Source organism: Brachycentrus maculatus, unplaced genomic scaffold, assembly GCF_059751285.1.
Source record: "Brachycentrus maculatus isolate JH-2025_06_01 unplaced genomic scaffold, ASM5975128v1 h1tg000266l, whole genome shotgun sequence".
NCBI lineage: Eukaryota > Metazoa > Arthropoda > Insecta > Trichoptera > Brachycentridae > Brachycentrus > Brachycentrus maculatus.
The window spans coordinates 645,001-655,500 of record NW_028281017.1 but is presented as its reverse complement, the minus strand read 5'-3'; positions in this window follow the sequence as shown (position 1 = coordinate 655,500).

Below are 10,500 nucleotides of genomic sequence, written 5' to 3'. Positions count from 1 at the left end.
CACGTGTTTCGATCCATTCCGCATCATTAAAAATGGATAGATATTGCTACAAAACATGAATATCGAATCAATTAATCAAACAATTACATCCCTATTTTTTTATTTTTTTTATTTGACCAGTGGCTGGGTTTCATCGTTGCCAAAATCATCAACCTGGTGGTCTTTATAAGAATTATATTTTTTTTTTAATAAATATGTTTTTCGTTAACAAAATTGAAAGTAGCAAAATACAATTTACTGATATAATTTAAAATTGTATTTAAATTTAATAAATTCATAAAAATTAATAAACTATGTAAATAGTTTCATTTCAAAAATTTTAATTGTTATTTTATACTTAGTTTTTTAAATAAAATAAAAATTGTATTTGTTGACATTCTCACTGTGAACAGTTGAAACACCCATTATCATCACGTATTTTGTGGCTAGAAATCTTACAAATGGTGATTTACTATCTACGTCTTATTATTTGCGAAATTTATGCCCTTGTTTCAATACTGAGAAAAAGTTTTTTTGAAGTGACTCAACCTGAAGCTTTGTTAGTTCGTAGCTACACGGAAAAAACATTGTTTTTCTCAACTTGTAATCCAATTAATCCGACGAGAATGTACTTGGAATTCCCAAAGAAAATGGTGTCCTTAGGGCAGACAGTAAGACCACTGGAAAAAGTTATATAGCTTTCAAGGTAATATAAAGCTCTCCTCATCATTCATTGTTCACATTCATTTAGTAATATTTGATATTACACAAAGCCGATAACCGATGAATGATATGGAGAGTGTTAATAATAAATCTCCTATATCTACTAGGGGTGGGTATTTGGCATTCTCGGATGTGGTATTTTGATTTTTTTTTTTTGAAATTTAAAGATAAATATTTGAGTTTTTATTATTTAAAAAAATACTTCAATTTCAAACTATTTCTATGAGCCTACACGGCTCATTATTAGAAATATGTCATCAAATTGTGGAAAAGTGGGTTCAAACCGAGAAACTCCAACTCAAGTGTCCGCGACATTAACCACGGGACCACAAACCGACACAAATTTTAATCTCATCAGATTTTAAAGTTTTTACATAAAAATTCAGCATCCGGATGTTCACGAACTCGAAAAATAGTTATTGGAATGAATAAAATCTGTATGCGTGATATACGTATGTGGATGTGTATATACAACATTTTGGATGTGTCCAAATCCTTATTCACAAATCTGGGTTTTTCCACTTAGGAGTTATTACCACGAGAAGATCAAAAAGTGATATTTTTGTTTTTTATATTTTGACGTAACTTTATTTGCAATCATTTGAGTGGTCCTAAATAATTCAGATGAGGCGAATAATGTTTGCAAATAAAAAGAAGTGTGGCGTTCTACCTTCTTTACCTACTCCTGCATAAAGGGACGTCAGAAGTGTAACACTACTGTAAATGCAGCTGTTTTAATAAATGCAATAAATGGTTTTACGTTTCTGACTATCGGTGTGCATTTTTAACATGTTTTATCCCAAGACACATGTTTATGTAATAGTGCTATTTTAAATTAAATTAAATTAAATTTTGGGGTTGTTTGTATCACATATCATATTAAAGTCGTTAATTGTTTCCAGTCACTTTGTCGTCGCGCATTTCAAAGCTTTTTCACTTGGAAGCTTTCAATTCCCATACAAATGTTTTTCCTTTACCTAAACATTTAAATCTCTACATATAATATTTACCTTTTAATCTCTATTCATGAACATTCGCACATAAACAAACATAACGAATTACCTAAATCCTGCGTTTGTTTAAACAGTTATATGTCAGTCACAAGGAAAAGCGGGCAGTGTCGAAAATAACAAATTAGTTAGTGAAAAATTATTTCACATTTTCGGCATCTCATTTTATCAAAAGCTAAGTTGTTGGATTAAGAATGGAAAAACAGTGAAAAGGTAACGCATTAATTTCGTAGTATATATAATTTTATTAATGGATTCGGCAGTAACTTAGTGGTAATATCTATCGATTTTCAACTTGATTGAATTTATTGTTATTATCCTAAAAATCTTTAAAAAATTATGCAAAAGAAAAAGTCATAAACTATAAAGTTTTAAAACAATATTGAAATTCAAAAACAATATAAAAATAACAATAGACTCTTTTGTCCTACCCTCTTTTGTCCGTATACTCACTGTAAAAAAAATATAATTAAGTTAATTAAAATAAGAAATAGCTCCTACCCCTTCTTTGTCCTCTAACGTCCCAAGGACACTAATCTAAAATTTAAACTTTCACTCGGTGTTTGAAAATGCATCAAAAGACGTGTCATTACAGAAATAGTGGTATATATCTGGGTATTTACAGGGCTTACGACATGTCGTAGGCTGGATAAGTGATCATTTCACACACTATTAAATAAATATGTATTTTTTTTTATTTTTTCTTTTAACAAAAATATTAAAAAAATGTTAGTATAAAACTACTCCCTGACATTTTAGCCGTTTCGCCGTCAAGACAATCACTACACCAGACGAGTACGTCTCAAAACCGTAAGACTAAAATCTCGGTAAGTAGTAATATACTAACATTATTAACTTTTTTTTTTAAAACAGGAAAAAAAAACAATTGTATATTTTCTTGTATTTGTGACTTAACCCCGTTGTCAAATTCAACTCCACGATTCACATAATGATTTTCATAACTTCATTAAGGTTAACTGCCATTTTGAGAATTCAGTTTAAGCCGGAATTACGCGTCCCTTTTCAAAAATGTCGCAAATGCATGCATGGGTGAGCAATTTATGCGTAAAGTTTATTAATAATTACGTTGCGAGAAATTTAGCTAGAATGTTCTTGTTGTAAACTTTTCCCGCGTGTAAACAGGCACTTGTCATAAATTGTAATTAGATTTATACTTGGAAGAGCTGGAATTGCTTACCGGCGTTTGTATGTACATATTATTCAAATTAAAACAAGATCTAATTTAAGAAAACTAAAGCTATCTTGATAATATTCTCAGGCATGTGGAAAATAATTTTAGTAATATGATAGCTGCTGAAATAATATGCTCGCAAACGAATATTGAATTCTCTCAGATCTCGTCATTTTACAAAAATATGCTCGTTTTTATAATGATTCTCAGCGTTTCAACGCCGAGAATTAATATGGATAAGCAGTAGAGGTAGGAAGTAAGGTAAGTTAGGTACTACCTACTAGGATATGCATTAGAGGTACGTAGTAAGGTAAGCTGGTACTTTTTAGTAAGTTAGGGTAGCTACCGGTTACGTTTTTAAATGTCAAGCGGGTATTAAGGATAGGCACTGCTTTTCTGCCTGTATGGAAAGCACGCCCCTGGATATATCTTAAAGGCATAGTACTTACTTCAAAATTAATATTATAAATATCATAGAGCAAATAATGTGAAGTTTCCAATAAAAACTTAAATTATGATTTTCACAAAAGTAACGAAAAAAAAAAATTAAAATACCAACAAAAAAAGAAAGAAAATAGGTGAATAAACTGCATATACTTCATAAATATGTATGCACTATCTAACTAACTAACTAAGTAACCATCACGCCACTTCCCCGCAGGGGTAGGCAGAGAGAATAGAATCTTACACCGCTCTGTCCTTGCAAACATTCTTCGCCTCTTCCACGTTCATGCATCTCCTCATACATACCCGCCGAATGTTTCGACTCCTAACCTGACCACTTTCAAGTATTTGGCATACTTGATCGTGCCAAGTTTTTCTCGGTCTTCCTCTGCACTATCCGTTCCATAATTACAAAATTTAGGCAGTATCAGTTGTCGGTTGGAAAATATTGCTTCATAGCAATAAGCCCCCCAACGTATCTAACTATATTTGATACCTTATTTTTCTTCATTAATTAACGCGATTTTTTTGCTTAAAACATTTCGTTTTTTTTCTAAAGTCTGTAAAAACCTGTTAATAATATATCTTTTTTTTCCCTTTAAATACAAGGTTCCACTGTGATGTGTAATATTGAATTTAATAATGTATTCAATTCATCGTTTTAATTCTGCCTTGTAAAAATTGAATATACCATTTCATTTGCTACAATTAGACATTCATGCGTTACGTAGGAAGTGATATATAGTGTGATATATGAATAAATAATTGTACGGTATGTACTCGTACATATCTACATAACAACCCTTAAAATAATAAATTTTACTCAGCCTTATGACGTATTATGTAAATTCTTGAAATGTAATTAATATCAAGGTTGATAAATCTTTTTTTTTTCAATTGATGTTTCCACATAGATGAAGAAGTATGTGTATTTGGAAAACTTATGATATGTCAAACGCTAGTTAAAGTGATCAATTTATACACGAGTTACTCTCACCACGATTGACATCTCAACTCAACATAATTAAAATGTCACCTTCTATGGTGTATGTATAAAATAACTGGTCAATATTTATAAAAATAAATAAATATATATAAATAAATAGTCGACGGGTGTGTGTGAGGAGATGCATGAACGTGGAAGAGGCGAAGAATTTTTGCAAAAACAGAGTGGTGGGCGTTCTATTCTCTCTGCTTACCCTTTCGGGGAAGCAGCGTTATGGTTAGTTATATAAATATACCTACTCATATACATAAAGGCTGATTTAAGTGATCACTTTATATACATGTAACATTTACCATTCTACCTATAGTTGACAGCAACAATACACATTTTTTTGTAACTCATATCGCTCACTCCATTCAAGAACGTCATAAATCAAAAAACTTGATTTTTCAGGAGAACGTTTTTAAAGTTTAAAAATATAATACAATGTATTAAAAAAAATACCAAGCCACTTATTGAACTTTTTACTATGCAACAGATCTTTTTAGGTAAAACCTGAAGGTTTTTTCTCCATTTGAAAAATATTTTGTATATTTAATAAAATAAATTAACAATACATTTTCTTTAAAATGCAAAAACAGCACTTCTTGGCCTGTGGCGGGTAAATATTAAGTTAAAAATATGCTTCTTTTGCTGGGATATAGTACATTTTCTGGGCATTCCGAAAACATGCACAACTAAAAAACTACAATTTTTTATTTATGACGTTCTTGAAAGGAGTGAGCGATATATATGATATAATTTACACGTCACTTCATATGTGAGTTCGCGACAGTCTCTATGGTTGTTTAGAATAAGCGTTTTATTTAGCTTTGACCCTTTTTTTAAATATATACAAGATCCTACAGCAATTATTTTTACGTACTGGAAACATGATTTTTAATTTTTATAATGCTTGTAATTTAACCAATATATTTTTTTAAATTGTATATTTTATAATTAAGAAGAAAGTTCCTACTTACTTTAATCCAATGCTTACTTGAGCATGTTAAATTAGCGCAGCCAACGTATCATTAAGACTAGCATACATACATATGATATGTGGTTACGATCACAGCATGTTTCAAATTATTATTGAATTACGAGTATGTGGTTTGAATTAGGAATAAATGTAATGTTACCAGAAATAATACTCTTTCTCAGTGTTACATATGAAGGTAGGTAGGTACTGATCAGTGGCGTGCCTAGGGTTTACCAGTAAGGCAAGCCCATTATTTTTCACATTCGTTAATACATGATGTACCTATAATTTCTTCACCTCATATTATTCCCAGTATAGTAAGCACCCAGAAAGTATTATAAATATAAACAGTCTATTGTAATCATTGTAAAAATATGCTAACATGTAACTTTTGTAAGGTATAGCCATCACCTTGAAATAAAGAAAATGTTCACTATAATAAAATATCTTCCTCAGATATTAACCATAACCAATAAGTACCATCACCATATAATGGCATGCATAGAGTTTAATAATCATGTAAGCGCGCCATAATTTAAAAATAGTCATCCTTTAATTACATATTTTTAATCATTTGGTCTAGATTTAGTCATTTTTATTTGGAGTTGTTAGGCAAGCCGGGCTTTTGGGCTTCTAGGGAAGTACCGCCACTGGTACTGATGTATATATAATATAAGACGGCAGTTACCAGGGCGCCAAGACGTCTGAGATGAAGTACAAATTTAATCATAACAAATTGAATATCTTTATTTCGGATGTGGGTACCACATTTAAAATAAGTATGAAAATAAATATGTAATTTATTGTGAGAATATAACATTACAGTAAGAATATGATAAATATATTGTTTTCCTTTTTTAAGTAAAATTAATATTGACAACATTTTGAGTACGTCCAAATACTTGTTCACAAATCTGAATCATCTTCAATTATAGGAGTTAATTTACATATTATTTTTTGACATCTCATCAAATTATAAGCTAAAATAATAATAACGAAAATGATGTTTTCTGGTGTTTCTCATGTATGTGATTGTAATCCAGGATTCGGACCTCACATACCAATATAAGTGTTTCTGCCGAGTAAAAAGCTTCTTTTTATCTCATCAATAGATGTCTCTAGTGAAGTTCTAGTGATTCAATAACAATATTTCTAAATTGGTTCGTATATATAGAGCTTCTAAGAATTTGAGTAGTGTGGTTATCAATAATGGATTGAGTTGGTGAATATTACACTAGTGTAAGGTGATAACTTAAACCAGCCTATGACGGTCGTCGCCCAGAATTCCATATTCTTCTTCATCTTTGATGAAATGTCAATAAATAATATGAATTACGAGTAGGTATGTATGTGGTTAAATTAGGAATTAATCGGATGCTGCTATGAATAATATTATTTTACAGTGTAACGTATAAAAGAAGATAGGTATTTACATTTTTAGATCTTTATTTTGTATGTGGTTACCACATTTGGAATAAGTATGAAAAAAAGGGATTTATTCTGAAAATGTTAATTTATAGTGAGAATGTGCTAAATGTACTGTTTTTATTTTATTTTAGTAAATTTATTAGTGAATAAGGAATATGTGGTTTGAATTAGGCATAAATCTGATGCTGCCATAAATAATAATATTTCACAGTAGGTATAACATATTAAGGTAGGTACTAAAATCTGAGAGTAAGATATAAATCATGATTGTAATAACTTTGGGAAAAGGTATTAAAATAAATATGTTAATTTTAAAAACATTATTTTAACTCCTATTGTTTTAGTTAAACATTTGAAAAATATATATTTATTTCAAGAGTTTGGGAATGAAGATAAAGCAAAAAAAGTATTTTTCTCCCCGAGTTAAAAAAATCATCTTCTACTAGATTTAACACAAATGATATATTTGTCATGCTATTTACATATTGCTCACTCCTTTCAAGAACGTCATAAATCAAAAATCGACAATTTTCAGTTGTGCATGTTTTCGGAATGCCCAGAAAATGTACTATATCCCAGCAAAAGCGGCATATTTTTAACTTAATATTTACCCGCTACAGGGCAGAAAGTGTTGTTTTTGCATTTTGAAGAAAAGGTATTGTCTAATTTTTTTTTAAATTTACTAAATATTTTTCAAATAGATAAAAAACCCTCAGGTTTTACCTTAAAAGATCTGTTGCACAGTAAAAACTTCAATAAGTGGCTAGATATTTGTTTTTAATACATTGTGTTATATTTTTCAACTTTAAAAACGTTCTCCTGAAAAATCAAGTTTTTTTGATTTATTACGTCCTTGAAAGGAGTGAGTGATACATGTTTATATATATATATATATATATATATATATATATATATATATATATATATATATATATATATATATATATATATATATATATATATATATATATATACATATATATATATATATATATATATATATATATATATATATATATATATATATATATATATATATATATATATATACACAAATACTCATCTAATACAATAGTTTGGGTGTCAACATGGGTAGAATGGTGAATGTTACAAGTGTATAAAGTATTCAATTAAACCAGCCTATGACGGGACGTTAGTCCTTTAAATTCCCGATTCTCATTCACCTTTGTTGAGATGTCAAAAAGTAAAAACATCCTAAGAGGAGAAACCCAGATTTTTGAAGAAGGATTTGGACACAAGAAAATTGTCTGCGCTGTTGACAGGTAGGTTCTTAAATCACAAAAAATACACAGTATGTATTTAATGACTTTAGAAGAATTCGCGAGACTTGCGGAACATCTTTCCGACTTTCGTTTTGGCGGGAAGAGGCGGTCGCCATCTTGGTTGCGACAGCAGCGCCATCCGGCGGCCGTAATTTATACTACATTCGTATAATTTAGTGTGCGGCGAACATAAATCTAGACGTCATGCCGCAATTGTAGCAATTTATGGATTAGTGGCACGGGATAAAAAGGTGGTATCATAACCACTCGTGTTGCTTGCAGGGCAGGATAAAAACAATAACATAGTATTTTAATGTATTGTTATCCACCTTAAAGTCTATACTTTCTCAGCATTTCTTCTCCATGTTTTAATTGATAAATTTAAACGTTGTGTTTCACTCTCTCTCGCTGGTCGCTGATAGTGTGTGAAGGAGACGAGTATTTACCAGTGCTTTCTATTTGTTATTTTATTATTATTTTATGCTTAAGACTTTTTGTTTCTCTATTAGTATATTTTTATATTAGATATTTTATAAGTATATGCATTATGTTAAAGGCTTAAGCCGTTCAAGATAGATGAAGAAGAATAAGGAAGTCTGGGCATACATTTATTTATTTAAACTTCATGTAGAAAAAAAAGGAATTACATTGGCGGGCTTATTGCTAAAATGCAATATCTTTCAACCCACCAAATTTACAGAGTTTACGACCGTCATAGGATAGTTCAAGTGATCATTTTACACACGTGTAACATTGTCCGCTTGGCTACCATACTGGAGGTCCCTGGTTCGATTTCCAGAGGGGGGTTAAAAAAATAAACGTTTTTATTTCACTCTAATATTTATTCAATATTATCCTGGACTGGTACCTGAAGTGGAGGGCTGATCAACTTTCCTTTAATTATGATATTTTTATAAATAAAAAATAATGTAAAAAATAATTACTAATTAGACACAATCCAGATCTATTAAGTATTTTGACACACTCAAAGTGTTATATAAAATAATAAATTAAATGGGACATCTCGAAACCGGTAGACTGAAATCTCTGGAGTGGTTTTATACTAACATTTCTGTAATAAAGGAAAATAATAAACATGACTGACCACAAAATAAATGCTATAAATATGAAAAAGTATTAATATTTTTAAATGATTTTCCCAGATGCTTTGTGGCACATTTTTTGAAAATTTATAAAATAAAACAAGAATTAGGTTTTTTACCACTTTTATTTTTTGTACTTTTTTCCAACAGGCTTCGACAAGAACCTTGTCATCTTCGGGGATAGACAAATACTAAATCTAAAACTGTCTACTCACATAACTATGAATATTTCAAAGTTTATGTATATCCCTAAAGATGAAAGATTCTTGTCGAAACCGGTTGGAAAAAATAACAAAAAATAAAAGTGGTTAAAACAAAGTTTGTATTTTATTGATCTTATGGAAACATGGAAAACGGGAAATCTTTATTTTATTTATAATAACCATTTGAAGTCTAATAATTTCTCTCAAATATATGTATACGTTTGTGGGTGATATAATTTATTTGTATAAAATAATCTTCTTTCAAAATATAAGTTATATAAATTGCCGCATTTAAAAAAAACATACGTCATCTTACCTTTCATTTTTTTTAAATTCAATGTCCACATTCTCGAAATGTTGAATTTTCGTTTTTATTAATCGCCTTTCAAAAATTAAAAAAAAAAATTACATCCTTTTGAAGAAAAAATACCTCACTTTATGTATTCGTTCCGCACATTCCTCATACCAAAAATATTTGGAATTTCTACAAACACAAAAAAACAGGCAGGATATGAACGTTTCTACAAGCTGCTATGCATTTAGAAAATGGAGATGGGCCATTTAATTTGTGAAATGATGCATGTAATTCGACAAGCATATCATGTAGGTTGCATTTAAAAAATCCTTTAACCACTCTCAATAATTCCTCTCCTTTCCTCCCATTCTATTTTTTTTTTTTTTATCACTTAATGTTTTAATAGTTATTATAACATAAACGTGAAATAACATATTTAATTGGCTATATTTTTATTAATGTAACTATTTTTGTTAATGTAATGTAATGTTTACTATTGTTAATGTAACAATTTTTTATTTTGTACTTTTTTTAAATGTAAAGCTGTACAATTCCCGAAAAAATAAATAAATAAATAAATATAGCATTTTTTAAACATGGATATAACGATATCATTATTCGATTTAATTTTTGTACTGACATTCCTTTGGTGGAACTGCATTATATATATAATAAATTAACAACTATACAGTTTTTTCTGCATACATTTTTTTACCAGTCTCTGAGTTTCGTTGTAACTGACATTACCAGACTAGTGCTAGGCTAGACAAAATTTTAGGCTATATACACAACAAGGCAGGGGTTAAAAACCATGATTTTATATTATTATTATTAACAATATCAGCTAGTTTAAGTGATCACTTTACACGCGTC